The sequence below is a fragment of the Rhynchophorus ferrugineus genome, unplaced genomic scaffold (assembly GCF_030347505.1).
Source record: "Rhynchophorus ferrugineus isolate W39M unplaced genomic scaffold, kcgeb_rfMv2 rfM7, whole genome shotgun sequence".
Taxonomy (NCBI): Eukaryota; Metazoa; Arthropoda; class Insecta; order Coleoptera; family Curculionidae; genus Rhynchophorus; species Rhynchophorus ferrugineus.
In genome coordinates, this window is record NW_027472586.1 from 6,525,428 (window position 1) to 6,547,433 (window position 22,006).

General features: G+C 33.2%; 1 protein-coding gene and 1 long non-coding RNA gene across 4 annotated transcripts in view; both read left to right on the forward strand.

Moving 5' to 3' along the window:
* Positions 1-22,006, forward strand: part of ex (FERM domain containing expanded) — a 90,476-nt gene that overhangs the window by 22,038 nt on the left and 46,432 nt on the right. Inside the window, exon 2 of one of the 3 annotated variants that reach the window (XM_076409077.1) lies at positions 11,728-11,779. The exons of the other annotated variants lie outside the window; for them this stretch is intronic. The gene's annotated coding sequence lies outside the window, so the exon portion shown is untranslated. The remainder of the gene's footprint in view (positions 1-11,727; positions 11,780-22,006) is intronic. 3 annotated transcript variants of the gene reach the window in all.
* Positions 13,542-14,023, forward strand: LOC143199339 (uncharacterized). Its single transcript, XR_013006412.1, has 2 exons — positions 13,542-13,624; positions 13,680-14,023. It is a non-coding gene; the product is annotated as an uncharacterized LOC143199339 (long non-coding RNA).

Below are 22,006 nucleotides of genomic sequence, written 5' to 3' on the forward strand. Positions count from 1 at the left end.
TCTTCTTCTTTATCTAATGTATTTTATATTTAGTATTTCAAGTACTTATGGCGTCAAGATACATTTGAACAAATACATTTAGCGATCTTTTTAGTAGGTGACTTCTTACAGAAAATAACGGTTTCGTAAACAAAACTGTTTATTGTAAAATATTAAGGCTTTCTTTATTGTACCTTTAATAAAGGTACATAAGTTACATAAAAGTTATATTGTCGACCTATTTAGTAAATGACAGAAACAGACTTGTATGAAATTAACTTGGTTGAACATAAAAACTTCATCTTGAACCCAATCTCGTTTGTCTATAAGAACGGCTTATGCGCATTTATTCTAAGCTAGCTTGATAGATTTTACAGCCAAGCGTTTTAAATAATTATATTACCTTTGTAAAATTAAGGTAAAAATTAGCGCGTAGCTGTGAAATTTGCTGATTAATAGACTGGCTTTTGTATTTTATATCTTAAATAAAAATAGTTAAAATGCTGTATTTCATATTTTAAATACATGTGAGGTAGTATTTTGTGTTTCAATTAAAGAAAATGAGAAGGGAATGTTATTATATGAAACAAAATGGTTCCTAGCACTGGCGATGAAAAGTGGAGCTACTCCAATAATACCAACGCCAAAAAAGGCATGGGTTAGCCCAGGAGAGTCATACATATCCGAAGCGGGATATCCATGACATAAAATTCATTCATATAAAAAGTCTTGCTGTGTATATAGTGAGACAGCAGGGTGTAGAGTTTTACGAGCCTCTAAATCTGAATGAAATTGTCACTGTAGATGCCCACCAATATCAATTATACTCAACAAACAACCTGTTGTTGTAAAAAAAACACCAAATGCTCTTGGATGACAAGCTGCAAGAGTTGTGAAGCGTTACCATATCCAGACATGGAAAATATTTCGATTAATATTGGAAAAAAATGGTCAAAATTGATGCAAACAACCATAATCTCAATTATGCTTGTATTTGAACGAATTCCTCCAGAGTATATCCGACATTGATTAACTTAAACTGTTGCATACAACGAGATAATCTATTATTATAAGAATTGTTGTTTTTGTTTGTCATGCATTGTTGTTATATTCGATAAAGATCAAGGTCAAAATAAAGAGCAATATTCTTTAATGGGTTTGTACTTTGTACGTAGTCAACTACAAGCGTATATCAATATATCATCATGTATGTACAAACTCTGGATAGATTTGTATAAAATGTAGGAACATCCTTCGAATGTTTCATTATTTTTATTCGACGCGTTCGTTTATTAGTATTTTAACGTTTTAAATAAACAATATTCTTTATGTCTTTACCTATTAAGCATGAAACAGTACATAGTACATGAATAATTATGTATTTCCGTGTTTATAATTTATGCTGTGGAATGCGGACGTGGTCATTCTAACATGGAACTTCTCTGTGCTCAAATAAACACACAATGATTCAATATCACACATTATACCTATGCATAAATACTTGTACCATCGAGCAATATTTTTTTCTGCATCAGTGATTTTTTTTGAAGTTTGACTTTTATTATTTAGACTAGTATATGTTCATTCAATAAAATAGGACTCATGGATTTAGAAAAATTAATTTATTTCCGATAATTAGGTCGATATTGTTAATTTATTTGTTAAAGCATAATTTGAAAACAGAGAAATTGGCGCAAAAATATCCAAATGTATATATTTTCTATCACAATGATAAAAATTCAAAAAATGGAGGTCCATGGTTTGGAAAATATAATCGATTTATTGAAAACATGTTAATTTTCATATATTTACTCATAAAGAAGGCAGAGAAAACAATATCACACATTATACCTATACATAAATACTTGTACCATCGAGCAATATTCTTTTCTGCAACAGTGGTTTTTTTTTGAAGTTTGACTTTTATTATTTAGACTAATATGTGTTCATTCAATGAAATAGGACTCATGGATTTAGAAAAATTAATTTATTTCCGATAATTAGGTCGATATTGTTAATTTATTTGTTAAAGCATAATTTGAAAACAGAGAAATTGGCGCAAAAATATCCAAATGTATATATTTTCTATCCCAATGATAAAAATTCAAAAAAAGGAGGTCCATGGTTTGGAAAATATAATAGATTTGTTGAAAACATGTTAATTTTGATATCTTTACTTATAAGGAAGGCAGAAAAAGGCTTCCAGGTTCCATGTACCAATCTTTTATTACTGAGCTATAGCTTTGTTCAATATTATCGTCGTAAAACGATGTTTTTGTGTTAAAATTTTCGGTTAAATGATTTCTGTTATATGATGTATATCATATCTGTGACATAGTAGTGGCTAGACAATTGATTTTAGATTGGTTTTATATAGCCATTTCAAAAGCGTTTTTATGAAATTTTACATCTTTTTCCTGACTGACTTCAGATGTGTATGATTTTCAATGCTTGAACAACCATTGTTTTTGAAAGAACAAATTTATTATTGAAAAATATTTGACAGTTAACAAAATGATCCTAGTTGATGATAGATAGCATCAAAAAAACGACTAAATCAATAAATACTTTTTAAGCTTCATTTACCAAAAATCTAGAATTTTTAGTTACAATAATATTAAATTATTAATTACCCAACATGTTAATATTTTCTTGTCATTGCTAACGTATAAGAAAAAAATTCAAGATGGTTACAGAAGAAGTGTTTTCTCAACACTTCATAGGATCATCGCTTGATCGGATTCCCGGTTCCTCAATCAGCTACATATCTTGGCATACATCTTGATGGTAGGTTAATTGGAAACATCATGTTCGACGAAAGCTGAGCAGATTAGACTCAAGTCAAGCAACTGTCGGAAGATACTCTCAACTTGACCTAAAATCAAAGAGATTGGTTTATCAGTCAATTATAAAGCCAATTTGGACTTATCGGGTACAAATATATAGGCCAAACAAAGTTCTTATCGGTACGTAACCAACGAAGAGCTACAAGATGACCTTAAAATCAAATGAATATAAGAAGGGATGCAAGATTTCGGCTTGAAACATGGTATAAGGTCGTTATATCACAGTAACATGTAAGCTAGCTACTGGACAACATGCAGGAAATCAGAAGATTGAAGCTAACCAAACCACACGAACTTGTTAAATACATTAGTTTAGTTTTAATATTGGAAATACATAAGGATGCAAGTGCAACAGAATAGTCGTAATTCATTATTTTGTAAATTAAGAGTGTACTAAGCATATCTATTGCAAGATGTAATTAACTTAAACAAAATGTATCAAGAAAATTATATTTTAAAATCTTGGCGAACTAATATGATAAGATCTGTCTTATCTTGATCCAGCAATGATGACAAGGTGAAACGAATAATTTAAATTCCTGAATAATTCCATGACACCTGATCTTGCTTACGTTATAAGCTCGTTATTCAGACGTACTACAAATTCCTACGAGGAATGCGTTCGCGGAAAACCGAATGAATCGTGAAATTAGTCAGAGACGTCGCGTATCGCCGGAATCGTTCGAAACCATCAAGAATAACGCAAAAACACGGTCTCATTCTCGAAAACTCGAAGAAAAAGTGACGAAACACGTCACGTGCAACAGCCCACATCACGGGGCGCGTTCTAAGAAACGAAATTAGTGGCCGGTTAACACATAGCAAATGAGATAACACCAGAAATATGCGGTGCGTCGCTTTGCGAGGGTACATTGCTTCACAACATCTCCGGATTTGGCGCATACACTCTGTCCTACATAGAATAAACTATATATATATATGAAACTATATTGTCTTTCCTAATTCTCCTTGTCGTCCATTCTTTTTATTAATGAGGTTTGTCCATCAAGAATAGTAGCAAAAACTGTAATAACTGATGATAATGATAATAATAGTTGAAGAATGTGAAATTCAGAGAATCAGAGACGAAGAAATTAGACAGCATTTTGCTAAAATATAAGAATAGTGTACAATGCTACAATGATAATCAAGAATAGTAGTGGTAATATTTGGAGATTTTTGCGAAAATTTTACTGCTTTCATATATCGTGATGGCTTTTTCGTTTGGTTATAACTATATTGACTGTTTGATCTAAACGATTTTGGTCTTTTTTATGGTAATGTTTATTACTTATATTATTTATATGGTTGTTGGAGTTGCTGTTAATTATTAAAATATGTAAATTTATTCAAATATGCTGTTTTTGTAAAAACATAAAAGCATATAGAAATTATTTTTATTATTTCATATTATTCAATAATTTTTTTAAATAAAATGTGTTGTTTCAAAAAAATTTCGATGTTTATTTCCATCCTTATATATAGTTTCAACATTAAATCAATTATTTATCATATTTGTGTATTTTTATTTATAAAAAATAATGATAATGTGTAATATGATGTTTTTAAAAAAATAGAATAGCCGGACATATATTAATTATATTTTTATTATTTCGTTTTATTCAATACTTTTTTAAATAAAATGTGTTATTTCCAAAATTTTACCATTTTTATTTATCTCCTGAACCTGTTTACCTGCTTAATATATTCGACATTAAATCTAATAATCACGATAAAAAATAAGTAATTTCAGCTCTATATACGCCAAATCCGGAGATGTTGTGGATTAATGTATCCGCGCTTTGCGCGATTACAATCAAACCAATACACACGCCGCTTAAAAGAAACACCCACCATCACCTCCTTTTTCCGTTCTTTTTTGCCGTGTGTGTGCGTGTTTTTTTCTTCTTGTGATTATTACGAGTAAATCGTATTCGGTCGGTAAACAAACAACATTCCACGATGTTTAATAAGTATGAAACCCACAGGGATTTACCTTGAAATACTTCAGCGTAGCAAACTCTCATTGTGAAATAGTAGAGGTCGTAATTACTAATTTCGATATGAAATTCGAAAAATATATGAATTAAAAACTTTTTTCTTGTTTTTACTATTTACAGTTTATGTTAAATGAAGAACTGACTTCCTTATTTATCGAATTTATGAAATAAATGTTAGTATTTTGTATATTTTTTTTCATTTTCTCTCCTGCAATATTCCTGGATGTATCGCAAGCTTTTGACTGAATTAATATACAAAATGAGTAAATCGCTATTGTGGGATTACTGTCGACTGTTGGAATCATATCTTTTCGGAAGAAAATTTAGAGTCTCGCGCTAAGGGGCATTCTCAACACTTAAACCTATTTCGGCTGGAGTTCCACAGGGTAGTGTCTTGAGACCACTCCTGTATCTGCTCTATACTGTTGATATCCCAACAACAAAAGAAGCAGTCCTTGGAACATTTTCCGACGACACAATTATCATGGCAAAAGATGTATCTCTCTAAGGCTATAGAAAAAGTTCAAGACGATGACCTCGAAATCAAATGGATATACGAAGTGGTCCAAGATTTCGCTTTAAAAGGTGAAATAAGGTTGCTAAATCACAGCGATGTGGCAACAACCTAGCTATTGGACAACACGGAGGAAATCAAAAGATTGAAGCGAACCAAATTACACGAATTTATATAGTGTATAAATATATTCTTAACTTTAGCTTAAGTAGTTTAATTCTATTTTAATTTGGGAAATACATATTGATTATTATTAATGACTCTCTTAACTACTCATCTTGCTTGTGTATTAATACAACTACAATAGAACAATGGTAATAGATTAATAGTAAATTAAGATTAATCTTATGTAAGATGTAATTAATTAAAAAAAACACTTTAAAAGGGCATTTATTGAGATATATTGGTACTGTATAGAGGTATTGGTACTACATACTATTGTAGGGCTAATTTTAAACCTAGGGCGTAAAATAAAAAGAAAGAATTGAGAGAAAAGAGAGAATCGCAATGAGACGTGAACAGACTCCATTATCATGTCAATATCGAAGTAACACGACTTTTAAATTACACTAGAACAAAACATACACAGGCTCAAAAGAATCAAACCATTTGATCTTTTGTGGAGATTAGAGATGTGAAGAGATTGCAGAACATCAGAGATTAACATAAGGCCGATGCGTCCTCCTAGATATATACCTAGATTTAAGTTATTGTAAAGACAAATCGTAGGTTAGTAGGAGGACTCATCGGCCCTATCTCAGTCTCTGGTGAAATAAAACTACACTACACAACACTACACAGGATCAGGTGGTTTAATTCTTTTGGTGGTATCCAAAAACTGCAATACTTCAATATTCTCATGAGAATGGAGGGTTTCCTCATGCCCCCTTGCAATTCTCTTGATTTCTTGACTGACTGTGGGTATCTGAAGGTCTCGATGTACGTAATCAGTCCTATAGTATTTGGGTGCGCCCACAATACCTTTCAGGACTTCGTTCTGAAAAATTTGTATTTTGTTTATGTTACTCTTTGCGGAACCTCTCCATAATGGAATGTCCATATAGGTTTCAATATTTGCTTATATAATAGCAATTTAATATGTACTGATAATTGTGATTTTTTTCCAATTGGTCAGTACATTTTTCTATATTTCAATTCTTTTCTTTTCTTCTTTATATGTTCCTTTCAGCGAAGTTTTGCATCAAGATTCATTCCGAAATATTTAGCGTTGTTGCTATATGGAATGATAGTATTATTTAATGTTATTGATGCTTGTACGGTCTGATTGTAGGTGAACTGCACATGCACAGATTTTCTTTCATTAATTTTTATTTTCCAAGCTTGTGTCCAATTATTTATATTGTCACTTGCCTGTTGTAATTTTCGTGAGGCTTCTTCACTATTGTCTCCGACAGCTATAATCGCAGTATCATCAACAAATGTAGCCATCGTAATATTCTCCATTTGTGGTATATCACAAGTGTAGAGTAGATAAAGCATTGGTCCCAGTACACTTCCTTGTGGTACACTTGCTTTAGCTTCTTTTATTGTAGAGTAAGCTTCTTCATGTTTGACTCCAAACATTCTGGTTGTAATGTACGATTTTAATAGTTCGGTGTGTTGTTTTGGTAACATTTTCTGTAGTTTACGAATAAAACCTTCATGCTAAATCTTATCGACGGCTTGTGCTAGATCTAAGAATATAGCTGAGCATACATTTTTAATTTCGTAGGCTTTTTCAATAACATCTGTTGTTCTGTGGACCTGGTCAATTGTTGAGTGTTTGTTAATAAACCCAAACTGGTGTGTTGGTATTAGGTTTTTTCTCTCTATGATAATAACAATATGTTAAGTAAATAATAAAAAAAAGTATTATTAATTAATTGCCTTATTAGGTTAGGTTTGTTATATTTAAGACTAATAACAAGCGGATCGACATATTTTAGTCGGACAGTCGAATATCCATTAAAACAGAACCAGTTTTAATTTCTCACGTGTGAAAAAAATTATTTCGAACGTTGCTGATAAACAATCCGACGTTAATTATCGCGCTCAGTGTACACATGTGGAGAAACGTAGAAATTCCTCACAGACCTGTCTCAAACAATGTGACTGCGTCAACGGCAAACCAAATAATTGACCAGGGATCCGACCAAACAAACAGCCATTAAAATGTGCCACGCAAAATAAAAACGAAAATAGACTCACTAAATATCAGGTCGGTGTATCTCATTTGTTTCTAGTTATGGAACAAGATTACCGATTGTTTCGTGTTATTAGCGTTGGAAAAATGTATATAAATGGTTTTTGCAGACAAGGTCAATTAATGGGTAATAATACATGGCAAATTAACGACATATCTTCTTTCAAATTATGTATACAATTAATAATGGTAATTAAGGAATTCCGACCTTCTATTTTGTAAAAATATTGTGTAGTGTGGATTTATTGATTACTCATTTTACGAATTTACCATGTGATGAAATACCGAAGAGCTTGTATATGTTTGTGTGATAGTGAAGGTCGAGAGGGAGTACGAACTGATAGTTCCTTATGACGTTCTTTCTCCGCAATCACTTATTAATTATAATATATATATATATATATATATATATATATATATATATATATATATATATATATATATATATATATATATATATATATATATATATATATATATATAAATAGATAACAATATCATCAACTAATTCGGGTACCGTACCGAAAATATTACGACCGATAACCAAACTCATATTGATTTAATAACAACATAGCAATAGTACAAACCTATTGGTAATTCCTCATACTTATTTATTCAACGTCGCTTTCATAGTCGAGTTGTGTCACATTGTTAACAAATAGTACCACCTCTTAGTATTCCGTCGCTATTATTGCAAAAGCTCAAGCCATCGTCAACGTGAACTGCTATAGATGGCCGGCCGCCAGTCATGTAAGTATGCGGTCTGAGCCATATCCTTTATTAGGGCGTTCCGTGCTTTCGATTCAACGCACGCCCTGACTTGATCACTCAAACGTTGGGATTTTCTATGGCTTAACCGTTGGTTTCAACAAAAGAAAAATAAATTTAATATCAATCTCTCAATCCAACAGTAATACTAGTCTGTATCAATAATTGTCAACTCCCGCAAGCAGCGGATGCTAAATATCTTGGTAAGCACCTAGACCGACGCCTAACTTGGAAGAAGCCAAGAATAGAAACAACTTGGACACTTTACCAAATGTATTGGCTTATCGGGCGCAAATCCAAGTTATCATTAGATAACAAGATATTATTGTATACATCTATGCTCAAGCCTATTTGGTGATATGGAATCCAACTATGGGGCACAGCTAGCAAGTCTAATATATCCTTCATACAACGGTTCCAAAATAAAGTGTTGCCTGCCATTGTCGATGATACGTACTATGTTTCAAACGAAGTGATACAACGCGATATTCCTCTAGAACCAATAATGAGTGTAATTCAACGTGTTTATGTGAAGTACTTCGAAATAGTGTCAGTGCATCCCGATGTACTCGCAAATCAGCTAAATATGTATATATATATATATATATATATATATATATATATATATATATATATATATATATATATATATATATATATATATATATATATATATTGATCAGTGCATGGTTTAGAGCGACTACTTGTTGTTGGTAGCGATCACTATTAGCAATTTCAACAGTTCTTAATATACCAGGTCACTCTGTTATCACCACATACAGTATTAGCATTGTCAACATAGAGCATTGTCTTGTAATCAAAACGATTTGGTCTTGGAGTCGATCGGCCAACTTCGCGAAGTGATAACCACGATTTTTTGCTCTTAGGGCTTTCAATATAAATCAACTTTTCATCAGCCGAAACTATTAGATGCAGAAATGACATCCGGTCATACCTTTCATTTTTTGAAGTAGCATTTCACAGACAATTTTTCGATTTTCCATTTAGTTGTCATCCAATTCTTCTTCTTCATCTTCCCGTCTATTGGATTTTCCCTATTACTCGTAATCGGGCGCTAATCATTTCTTAGGCTTTTGCAAGTTTTTTTTAGTTAGGGTGGAGTCTTCATCCGATAACTCTTGCCGTTTCGCATCTTCAAAATTTTTCGGTCTACTAGAATTTCTTTGTCTTATGAACAAGGCCGTCATGCTCATGCTATCGAGGGCTTATGTCACATCTAAGAATATAGCTTTCGTAGGCTTTTACCGCCAATTGTGACAGTTGTTTGCCTTGATACTTCCATTGCATTTTCATCAATAATTTTGGTGATTGTTCACGGCTGTCATTACCCATCTTTTATTTTCTTGGGTTTATTGATATCATCCGTTTTCGTTCAGCTTTATCATAAAGTTCACGACGCTTAAGTATTCTGTTATAATTGACGTATCACCGTTAGATTCCTGACTAATTTTTGAAAACATAAAACCCGTTATCTTGGAATTCCGTGCCGCGCCAGAAGATCGTTTCTGTTTCATATCGTTTTTTTTTCGTGAAAGCAACATCCAGGAACTTATTTCGTATGGCGTATCGTAACATTCCGAATTCCTGGTAAAAATCCACTTAGATTTTATGGCCGAGGCAGTCGACGAACACACATAACTGAGCCGAGATTGAAAATTTAAAGCTTCGCCGGTCGGCATTCGGAAAATGTTTCCTCCCTATCGTGGCCGACATCTCTCGGCCTTATCCGTAAAATATTTCTATGAATACCGGGCGATGGGTCTTATCGCGCCATTTTCATTCGTCCGAACGGCTCGTTTGTATAATGTTGGGAATATTTCGAACGTTTGGGTTCCGTTTTTTTTCGATCGCTTGTGATCGTAGAGGCGATCCGAACAATTAACGCGACTTAGTAGTTTCTTAATGGAACTCGAGGAATGTAGGAATAGTAAAAGTTAAATTAAATATACATTCAGTAAAGAATTCTTATGAGTTTTTCATAATTTTGATCCATTTATATTGCCTGGTACCCTACCTTATTATACGACTTCAAAAAAGCAGCAGGTTGAACGTGTTTATGTAGGCAGGTTATAGGTATATACGTACGATTTACGTAGATTTTTTAGTTAGCCATAACCCTCAAAAGATTCTTATAGAAATTTGACAGCTGTCGGATTATTGGTTTGTGAATTATCGCATTTTCAATGAAGCAACTTTTGTTATTCTGAAAAACTGGATAAAGAGGAATTTCGCGTGTTGATAAGATATTGCTTTTTGAAGGAAAAAATACAGTTGAAGGCAAAAACTTGGCTTGATGCCGAGCTTCTGGACACTGCCCCAGGAAAATCAACCATCAAGGATTGGCACTTTTGACCAAAAACAACGAGTTGATGATTTGGGGCAGTGTTTGAAGATGATCAAGCGTAATAAACCCGAGTTTTTGCGTCGATATGTGACTATGGATGAAACATGGCTCTATAATTTTACTCCGAAGTTCAATTGAGAGTTATCCGAGTGGACTGCACACGATGAACCCGCTCCAAAGCGTGGGAAAACGCAACAGTCGTTTGCAAGGTTATGGCGTCTGTATTTTCGGATGCACATGGAATAATTTTCATTGACTACCAAGACAATGCACCGTGTCACAAGTCAGTGAAAACGATGGAAAAAATCCATGAATTGGGCTTCGAATTGCTTCCTCATCCATTGTATTCTCCAGATCTGACCTCTAGCGTCTATTTCCAGTTCTCAGATCTCAAAAGAATGCTCGCTGGGAAGACATTTTCGTCGAATGAAGAGGTGATCGCCGAAACTGAGGCTTATTTTGAAGCAAAGGACAAATCGTACTACAAAAATGGTATCAAAAAGTTGGAGGATCGCTATAATCAGTGTATCACCCTTGAATGGACTTATGTTGACTAAAAAAAACTAATTTTGTCAAAGAAAAAATGTATTTTACTATGGTAGGCCGGTGACTTTTCAGTTGACCTGTTAAAGCATACAATGTTTTTTATAATAAAATTTTCAGAACGTTTATTAATACTGTCGAGAATGAAAATTACGTAACATCCATTAGGTACCATAAAAATTTCCAGTGGGAGTGAATTTTACAGGAAAATAATATTAATAAGGCTTTTCTGCCTGATAAGGCTGTCGGTATATTTGAAAACAATTCCTGCGGACTTTCGTCACGTCTATTTCTAGTTCCTGATATGCATGAATTCACTCGGCTATCGGCGATTTTTCCATATAATTTACATCGTGGAATGTACATCACGCTTTTATGATGTGAAACATTTCACGTAATGTTATGTGCGGTTAAAACTCGAGCTACTACGGCTACTCAATGGACGGAGACAGCGATTATGATTAAAACAATTGGTATTTGGCATATTCTCATTATGATTTTTGTTCTAGGTAAGTCTACCGATGCCGAGGTTTATTGGACATTGTTACTATAACAATTCTGGTGAGTTTTATGATTACTTTTGGAGAACTATAGTCCTTCCAAAATAATTAGTGAACTGACATCATCGTCCTAATTTACTTATTCAACAATTTTATATCATATTTATATTCATAGGAGATGACTTTACCTTAGTTCTTAATTGTTTAATTTTTATTTCCTTAGTTGCTGCTTGCTTATTTTATCATTGTATTCCCCTTAATACATTTGCTATGTAATCTATAAAAGAATTGGTACTCACATATAAATTTTGTACAATTACACACAAAACTATGCACAAATCTTACAGTCACTTTCACTATCTGAATCACTGTTCGAGCCAATTAATACATTGTTAATTTCTATCAAATATTTGTTCACAATTCCACCATTCGTCAATTTTTTCTTCTGTGTGTCTGGCGTTCCCAACCGAAGGTGTTAGTGTAGACAAGTCCGAACAGTCCTACATAGCATATTCCTCTCAACCAGTATATCCACTACAATAATTATTTACCATTCCCTATATCAATGCGATAGGATTAATTATGCAACGATAAAGAAGGTTGGATAAAGAAGGCCTTTGTGGCCATATTTTTTTGTCTTCTGAGCCACCGTGTATCTATTTTTCTGTCGGCTTCTCTGTAAAAGAAAGAAATTGTATAAGACACAACCATTTAATTTGTACTAATTGAGTGTAAATTTGAAATAGTTCTCTCTCTGAAAAATCTAAGTTTTCTGAGAATGTTTCCCAGATTAACAATTTCATCTGAAATAATTCTATTAAATTGTATTCACTTTTTTCATACATTTTATATATTTCATTCCAGATAGAACCAATATTAAGGTGATCTTGATTTGCAAGGATGATTTCTCTTTGGTGAAGGTACCATTATTTTGTTCTTCACGTTTTGAGACATATTACTCGCAGTTCATAGTAATATTACGTGTAGCTGCAACACGCTAAAAATATTTGTATAAATCCGCAGCAACTTTATATTTTATAGTACCAATACTTACCTCTATAACGCATTTTACTGACAAGAGGCCCTAAAGTTATCTATCTATAGTCTATAGTTGCAAAACAGCCGAAGCAGTCGATAGTAAAAAAAAAACTAGCGACTGAAAACAGGAATTGCTATTTTCAGTCAAATGCACGGTTCGACTGTTTTTTTCAGTTCGAGATATCAGACGAAGATGTACGAACGCTTTCCTTACAAATTGTGGGAGAGGAAAGGACGGAGATAATTGCTTGGACCAGTTAATATTATATGTGCTTATATTTTCCATTTCTATTAATCAACAATCTTGAAAATCATCGTTCCAAAATGCTGCTATATTAATATACAATATATTATTATTTACAAGCAAGGTACCAAAAAAAAAACCATAAAACTATATATTACATATAAATCTATGTAAGCCTAAATTCGGCAAATTTTTGTCAAGGTCGCGCGGACGACAGACCCGGAACGTTAAAAATCAGTCGAATGAAACTAGTAGAGCCAAAAATACTAACTAAAAGTACACGACTGAAACAGTCGATAGTAAAAAGTAGTCAATTACTAAACAGTCGATAGATCGATTTCAGTCGATAGTTCCCAACACTAGTCAAAACAAAGTTGCCTGTTTATAACCTCTAATTGTTTGACAATCAGGAGAATTTTATAGGTCGGACGCATCCGACAATATTGTATCTCTTTTTAATAGATTAAAATGAGAAGGAAGATACGGTGTGATTTTAGATTTTAGAGTTATTGGATATAATTGATAAATTTCCGTTGGTTTCGTCTTGTGGTTGGCCGGGAATGGTAGTAATCGGTCCCCATTAGACCATCAACACCGTGCATGGACAATCGCTGATAATGAGCCGTAAGAAGCGCCGATAAATAAGAGATGTTCATTTTCTGCTGTATTAACATTTCAGCTAATAACGTTGCCGCGCTGTTCCTAGTGGTACGCGCGATCCAAGTCGTCGGAAGGAGAAAAAACGGTATGTTTCACTTTTCGAATGGCGTGGCGTGGGTAGACGATGGTGTTTTCTATGAGGAATCGTATGGAAATGAATGCCGTCGCCGTATTTACGATCCGTATAGCCGCGGAAGATATTTTAATTTATTTGCCGCGGTGCAGTAACCGATGATTTAGCGTCAGTTAAATGATTTTAATGGCCGTTATCAAAAGGGTATTTGAAAATCAACAATAACGGCACCTAACTATTACGTTCTAATGGTAATTGCTCCTAAAACTTTTTACGATCGTTTGTTAGGATGACCGATTTGTTCAAAAACCTCCGCGATTGACGTCATGTCCTAATTTGAGAGTTCGATGGTTGTCTTTTATATTTCTTTCTTTTATTATTCTTTCTTCATATCCACGCTAGTATTTATCAATATTGTACTAAGTAGCGTTGGAAACTATCGACTGAAAACAGTCGAAACAGTCGATAGTAAAAAAACAAGCGAGTGAAAATATTAATGACTATGCACGGTTCAACTGTTTTTTTCCATTGGTGATATCAGACGAAGATGTACGAATTTCTTCCTGTGTAAGTTGTCAGAGGGGAAGGGACGTAGACAAATGCTTGGATTAGTTTAAGTGTGTTATTTTTTCCAACCATACGGTAAGACTGAGATGTACACATTTCTTTCCGTACTAATTTTAAAAAAGAAATGAAAGAAATAATTGCCGAGTAACTATTACATTGCAATGAATAATTTCATTTTAAATGAAGTAGAATTATTTTTATATTTGAATGTTCTGTGGATCTGTAAAAGGGAATGGAATAATGACATCCAAATATTTTATCGTATTTTGATAATATGTTAATTGCTATTTTTAAATAACATACTATAATAAATATAGATAATACAATAACATTTAAACTAAAGATGTACAATAACCATAAATACTAAATAAAAATTAAACATAACTATGTAAGAAATACTTTTATTTTTTGGCAAATAAAATACAAATGTAGGAATGTTCGTCGGGTCGATCAGTCGGTCGAAATGTGTGGCTGCCGCGGCGATTATTTGTCAGAACACTCACTACTATTTTTGGAAGAAATTTGCACGGGAACTAAAAACACTGATTGAATCAAAGTTGTTTATTCTAACTTACGATTGATACATGTGGTCGATGGGAGAATGGACAGGATATTAGCTTAAGGTGAAGGAAGTACGGTAGCGCTGTGGAAGTGGTACTGTTACAGGGGGACGGTGATAAGAAAAGAGAGCGAGACGTCGTCGTGATGGCCTTTTGTACTCCAGAACTGCATGGTACCAATCCACCGGCGTTGCCAACCTTTGTAGTTGTTGATGGTGAATTGGTGTTTGTAGTTGTTGATGGTGAAAGACTCCATGAATCTATATCCTTTCCAGTCAAGGAGCCGGTCTTTATATCCAAAAGTGTACATCTCAGATAATAATCATAATCATAGAAAAAAAAAATCCGTGACATTACTAAAAATGTAGGCACCATAAATATCAGGTCGGTTTTAAGTGAAATAAATGCCTCATTTATTATTGAACGGAAATATTATTTAATCTTTATTCATAAATATAATCATGTTCAGCTTTTCTGCCGTGCTGCGATTCCTTCGATTGTTAATAATTGTAAATATAACTGATATAATGCAAGTAATATCATTTTATGAGCTTACCAACAATGTTATGGGTTTTCTAAACGTCCAATAAGTGGCATTTCCAAATACTGTTTAATTTCTAAAGTTGTTGTAGTACCTAGTGTAATTATTTCTTTCATTCTATCTAGTTTTTTTTAATCAATATGTCTTCAGATGTAATACATTCTTCGTCAGTATTTGTGTCTTGAATTTCGAGTTGTAGTACTATATTTATATTTTTTTTGAAATTAGAATGGAATATATCTCTTTTCTGATAATGTAATACCAAATATTGATTCTTCAAATTGACGATTGTAGATAGCAGATGTGGAGGATTCTCTTTCAAAATATTCTCAAACTCAAAAATATTCTGAAAGTAACAGACTGAGACAGTCGATCGTAAAAAGTAGTCAATTACTAAACAGTCGATAGTGAATTTCAGTCGAAAGTTCCCAACGCTAGTATTAAGTGTGTTTATAAAAGATGTTGTTGAAAAACATTGTTGGTCAGGATATTTGTTGAATGAACGGTGAACCTTTCTCCCAGCTTTACCGCCGTATCGATATCGGCGTTGCGTAACTCCTTATTGAACAACAATCGCTCTGTTTCTCCTTTGACATTAAAATTCGAAACCGTCCTTGTGTATGTTTGTATTTGTATCGTACAAAAAAAATCTTACCGCCGTTTAAATCTTTTCGCGTTTATTACGTCCGAGCCTGACAATGGTCGGAGAATGGGCTACCGTGTCTGGTGTATGGAGCGGCCGGGGCCAAGCCCCCGTCTCCCTATCGATACAAAGGAAATTTTTCGAGACTTCAGTTATTTCGGCCCACACGAACATTCTGTAAGATACAAAGGTTTACGGCATATAGGCGGGCAGCCCGTTCGGTTATTAAAAGACCGGTAAAGAATGTCGTAATTATACGATCCGGACGGTTCGGATTTGAGGTACGAGGGGACGTTGTTGGTAGCCGCAGGAAATCGGTGTCGGGTCGCGGGGAGTAAGCGCGGCAGTGGAATGTGTGGATTATATAATTCCATGCAGCAGCAGTATGAGGGATGTGGTATCATTAAAACGAGTTTAATAATTGTGAGTACGCAGCGATAGATGTGTGTGCGGCAAGCACGCGACTTTTGACTAATTAGGGATGCTCGATATCCATCCTGAATAATCATCGACACATCGATGTTATTAGAATATATGTCGGACCTGCTACTTTCGTTCATCTGATTTTTAATGCTCTTTTTACATAGACTTATATGTTCATTCTCTTATATCTTCTTCTCATTTTATTCTAGTGAAAAAGAGACACAATGCGGCCTGATTAGGTCGAACGTGTAGACGAACGAGCCTGCCAAAGTCGTCCGCTTGTAAGACTTATGCAAAATTCTTGAAAGCAATAGTGACAAGGGGTTAAATTCTAACCTATAAACTATCGTGGCTGTATAATTAATTGTAGTTTTTCGATGTACTACAATATTAAAATAAATGGTATTTCATAGCAATTTTTTTGTTTAATTATTTTGTTTAGATTAGAATTTTGTTGTATGTCAAAGCCAAACTGAACTAAAACTCAGAGTTGTTGCGGCAACATTGCGACGTTTTGACGTCACAAATTCCGATGACGCATATATAATGTATTAGCACCCGCCCCGGCTTCGCACGGGTGCAATGCTGATACTAAATTAAATACACTACAGAAAAAATATGAACGTTGTATATAAAAACATAGCGGCCCGCTCCGACTTTGCACGGGCATAAAATATATATGCCTATGTCACTCAATGAAAACATGATTAAAATCGATCCAGTATTTTTGGTTCATTCATTACTGCCCTTGGCCTGCACGCATTAAATTTGGAGTAAAACAATTCCTCTTCCCCTATACTTACTATGAAGATTTCCTGCTATCTTTGGAATATCTAAATTCATACAATTTTTATTACATTACACATTTTTAAACGCAAATTTTAAATTTGTAATATCTCCGAAAATATTTGTTTAATTTACATGCTGTAAGGAACCATATTGATCTATATTAATTGCACACTGTATTTAAGGTACTTAATTCGATAAGGATTAATGCCGTATTGCTTAAAATAGCTTCGTAAATAAGCCATTTTCTCACGTAAAAAGTAAACAATAAAAATGGTTAATGTGGGTTATCCCTAAAAGATAAACATATACCATCGCGGACTTTTTTGTAGACCTTTTTATGGTGTACAATACTGTAGTACATTAATTTGATCTAACTCGTAGGGTTAGGCAGCGTTTTTGCTAATTGCTAAATAAGCCTAAAAAAATAGGTTAATTTACGACATCACGTTAGAAACCTCTAAAATTAGCAATGTTGCCTTAGTATATTATGCATGTATTATACATATAAACCTTCCTCTTGAATCACTCTATCTATTGAAAAAAACCGCATCAAAATCCGTTGCGTAGTTTTAAAGATTTAAGCACACATAGGGATATAGGGACAGAAAAGGCGACTTTGTTTTATATTATGTAGTGATTAACGACGGACAAAATTGTTATTGTATTTAAAAGATCTGCTACTATTTTGAGGGTAATAAATTACAGCGATTATTTTTTCTTTTCTAAAGGAAGTTCAAAAACAAATAGGTATGTTACATCTCCGGCTCACTTATGACACTGTTGCAAAAAAAAGTAAGCAAATTGTGGGATGAAATAGAATTAAACCAATTACCTTGGGATCATTATTCTATTATTTTTTCTTACTGCCACCTGCCAATTATTGGAAAGAATTTTCAGTCGCTGGTTTTTTACTATCGACTTGCTCAACTGTTTTGTGACTATCGACTGTTTCTACTATTTTCAGTCGATAGTTATCAACGCTAACAATTACGTGCGAACATATTTTTCATACGATTATTCCTCTTTTCCGCGCTCCTACAAATTGTAATCGGATTCTTGCGCGAGCGCTAACAGCACAAACCGTACGGTTAATTATAGGCGTGATTAATTATTTAAACAAATTGCTTTCGACGCCAACGGATGATATTGTACGAAGAGGCAGGTGTAAGTGTTGCTTCTATATGGAAGAGATAATCGTTAGAATGCGCCGCGTTTCCGCAATCCAAGCGAGTGAATAACGTGCCGAGGCTGCTTCAAACCGCAGCAACGCCGTTTCTCGTGTCTCGATTATTTTTCGATGCCGCTGCCGCTTCTTCTTCTTCTTCCTCTACGCGCGCGTTCTAATAGCGGCGCTGATGTAATTGAATAAGATCGATCGAGTGATTTTTAGTGCGAATAAATCGTGTGTTGTTCGAATAGTTCGAATAGGTTGATTATTACCAAATTTTTGTTAATGATGGTGAACGATTAATTAGTTGAATAGATGCGTACCTAAGTAATTCTTTCTTATTATTACTCTCAATAGTTCCACAATCTGCCCAGAGGTCAACAAGTATTTGTTATGTTTATATTATATATACATGGCATGTAAAAAGTCACTTCATTAAGTGATCTCCTATATAAAATATTATTTTAATTAATTAGTCTTATTCTGAAGCTTATTCTAAAGTCCATATATGTCCAGTAATCAGATCGGATGGTGTTAGACGTTTTAATCAACGCACTTCACTGCCACTTCGTATATTTAGCTGATTAGCGAATACATTGGGATGCAATGACACTCTTTCGAAGTACTTCACACAAACACGTTGAATTACACTTGTAATTGGTCTAGAGGAATATCGCGGTGTATCACTTCATTTGAAGCATAGCTCGGGGCATCGGCAATGACACGCAACACTTTATTTTGGAACCGTTGTATGATGGATTTGTTAGATTTGCTAGAGGTTCCCCATAGTTGGATTCCATTTGACCGAATAGGCTTGGGCAATACATTTGGTAGAGTTTAAGTCCAAGTTGTTTCCATTTGGCGAGTGTGTACTTCTTCCAAGTTGGACGTCTATCTAGGTGCATGCCAAGATATTTAGCATTCTCTGCTTGAGTGAGTTGACAACTATTGATATAGATAGATAGACATGTTCTTCTATGGAGCGTAAAGTTATATACCTGGATTTCGATTCGTTAGCTATTATACGACATATTTTCAGCCACATTTGTATATGATTTAGGTGTGTTTGTAATTCATAAGAGCTTAAGACTGCCACTTGTTGTCACAGTGGTTATTTTTGTTATAGGTAGATCAGCTTTGTACAGAAGATATAGTGCTCTTGCACTCGTTTCATTGTTCCATGTTTATTGCGAAACCTACATTGATGTTCTGCAATGGTTTTTCCTTTTTCTACTATACAATTGAGCTTCTTTACGTACAGTTTCTCGAAAACTTCTGAGATTATCGATAATAAACATTTTCTGGTGTTTTTCCTGGTTTGAGAATCATTGTTGTTTGATTTACTTTTCAGATGTTAGAAAAATAATTGATTCATAATATAGCATTGAATATGAATCTTAATAATTCTACCCCCTTCTCTGCTAGTTCCTGCAATATTTTCCGGTTACCACCTAAATAAAATAAATAAAATTTCCATTCAGTTTGGTTATGAAGTTCTAGTTCTAGTTGAAAAGCAAATTTAGCTAAGGATGTTATTTACATTAATATGTTTAAATATGTTCCTCATCGAAAAATATTCATCACAATGAGATTACAATTATTAATATTTTCGAACAAGTAGTGGAATTAAAAGTTTTCATTATACTGATTCATTCCTATATGTTCTTATAAAAAGTGGCACCAAAAGCTTGAAAATAGCAAAAATAGGAAATTTTCAAAACTCTATATTTAGAAATAGTGCCAAAATTAGTTTATCTCTCGATAAAAAATAAAACCGTCAAAATACATGTATTTTGGGGTAAAAAAATGAAAATTAATGTTAAACTACCCTAGATTTGAAAGTTTTTACGATATGTGACATAAATATTAATTTACTCATTTTTTGAAAATACACTTTTAGTTCTACATCCTAGAACCTGTAAGTTATATGAAAATTGTTTTATCGCCATTCGATTCAGCATAAAATTCTTCATAATCCCTGTAATTTGCATTAACCTATGACGATTTGAATGGAAATGGCAGCAGTAATTCTGAAAATGACAAAAAATCGCAAATTTTCACGACTATATACATGGAAAAAGTGCCAAAATTATTTATCTCTTGGATAAAGTTAAAACTCTCAAAATATACGTATTTTGGGGTGAATAAAATAAAAATCTATGTTAAACTACCCTAGAATTAATAGTTTTTAAAATATATGACATAAATAATAATCCACCCATTTTTTGAAAATACACTTTTCATCTATAACTTGATATCCGAAGGTTATATGAAAATTGTTTTATCGCCATTCGATTGAGCATTAAATTCCTTATAACTCCTGTAATTTTCATTAACCTATGATTATTTAAATGGAAATGACAGCAGTAATTCTGAAAATGACAAAAAATCGCAAATTTTCACGACTATATACATGGAAAAAGTGACAAAATTATTTATCTCTTGGATAAAGTTAAAACTCTCAAAATATACGTATTTTGGGGTGAATGAAATAAAAATCTATGTTAGACTACCCTAGAATTGACAGTTTTTAAAATATATGACATAAACGGTAATCCACTCATTTTTTAAAAATACAGTTTTAGTTCTACAACCTAGAACCTGTAAGTTATATGAAAATTGTTTTATCGCCATTCGATTCAGCATAAAATTCTTCATAATCCCTGTAATTTGTATTAACCTATGACGATTTGAATGGAAATGGCAGCAGTAATTCTGAAAATGACAAAAAATCGCAAATTTTCACGACTATATATATGGAAAAAGTGCCAAAATTATTTATCTCTCGGATAAAGTTAAAACTCTCAAAATATACGTATTTTGGGGTGAATGAAATGAAAATCTATGTTAAACTACCCTAGAATTGACAGTTTTTAAAATATATGACACAAACGGTAATCCACTCATTTTTTAAAAATACAGTTTTAGTTCTACAACCTAGAACCTGTAAGTTATATGAAAATTGTTTTATCGCCATTCGATTCAGCATAAAATTCTTTATAATCTCCGTAACTTCCCTTAACCTGTAATTATTTGAACAGAAATTAGAGCAAAATACATGAAAATGACAAATAATCGCAAATTTTTACAACTCTCAAAATATACGTATTTCACGAATGAAACGAAAACTCATGTTGAAAGTAAAATGTATAATTGTTTGTATGACAGGATTCCAATCTAAATAAAATTATGAAACGAAAATATTATCAAATATAATTTATTTTAACATTATAGTACATCTAAAAACTACAGTTAATTATACAGCCACAATAGTTTATAGATTAGACTTATAATCTCTTATTACTATTGTTTTCAAGAATTTTGCATACGTTTGACAACCGGACGAGGTTGACAGGCTGGTTCGGTTACAAGTTCGAACTAATCAGACAGCATTATGTCTCTTTTTAACTAGAATAAAATGAGAAGGAAAATAGTCTGCTTCTAAAAAGAATTTACAAATTGGAGCAGGCAATACATTAAGCATTTTGATGACGTATGTTCACAGCAGTTTGGATAGACTATATATTAAGCTAATAGAGAAAACTTGTAAACATTAAGTTATACCCCTAAATCATATCACTT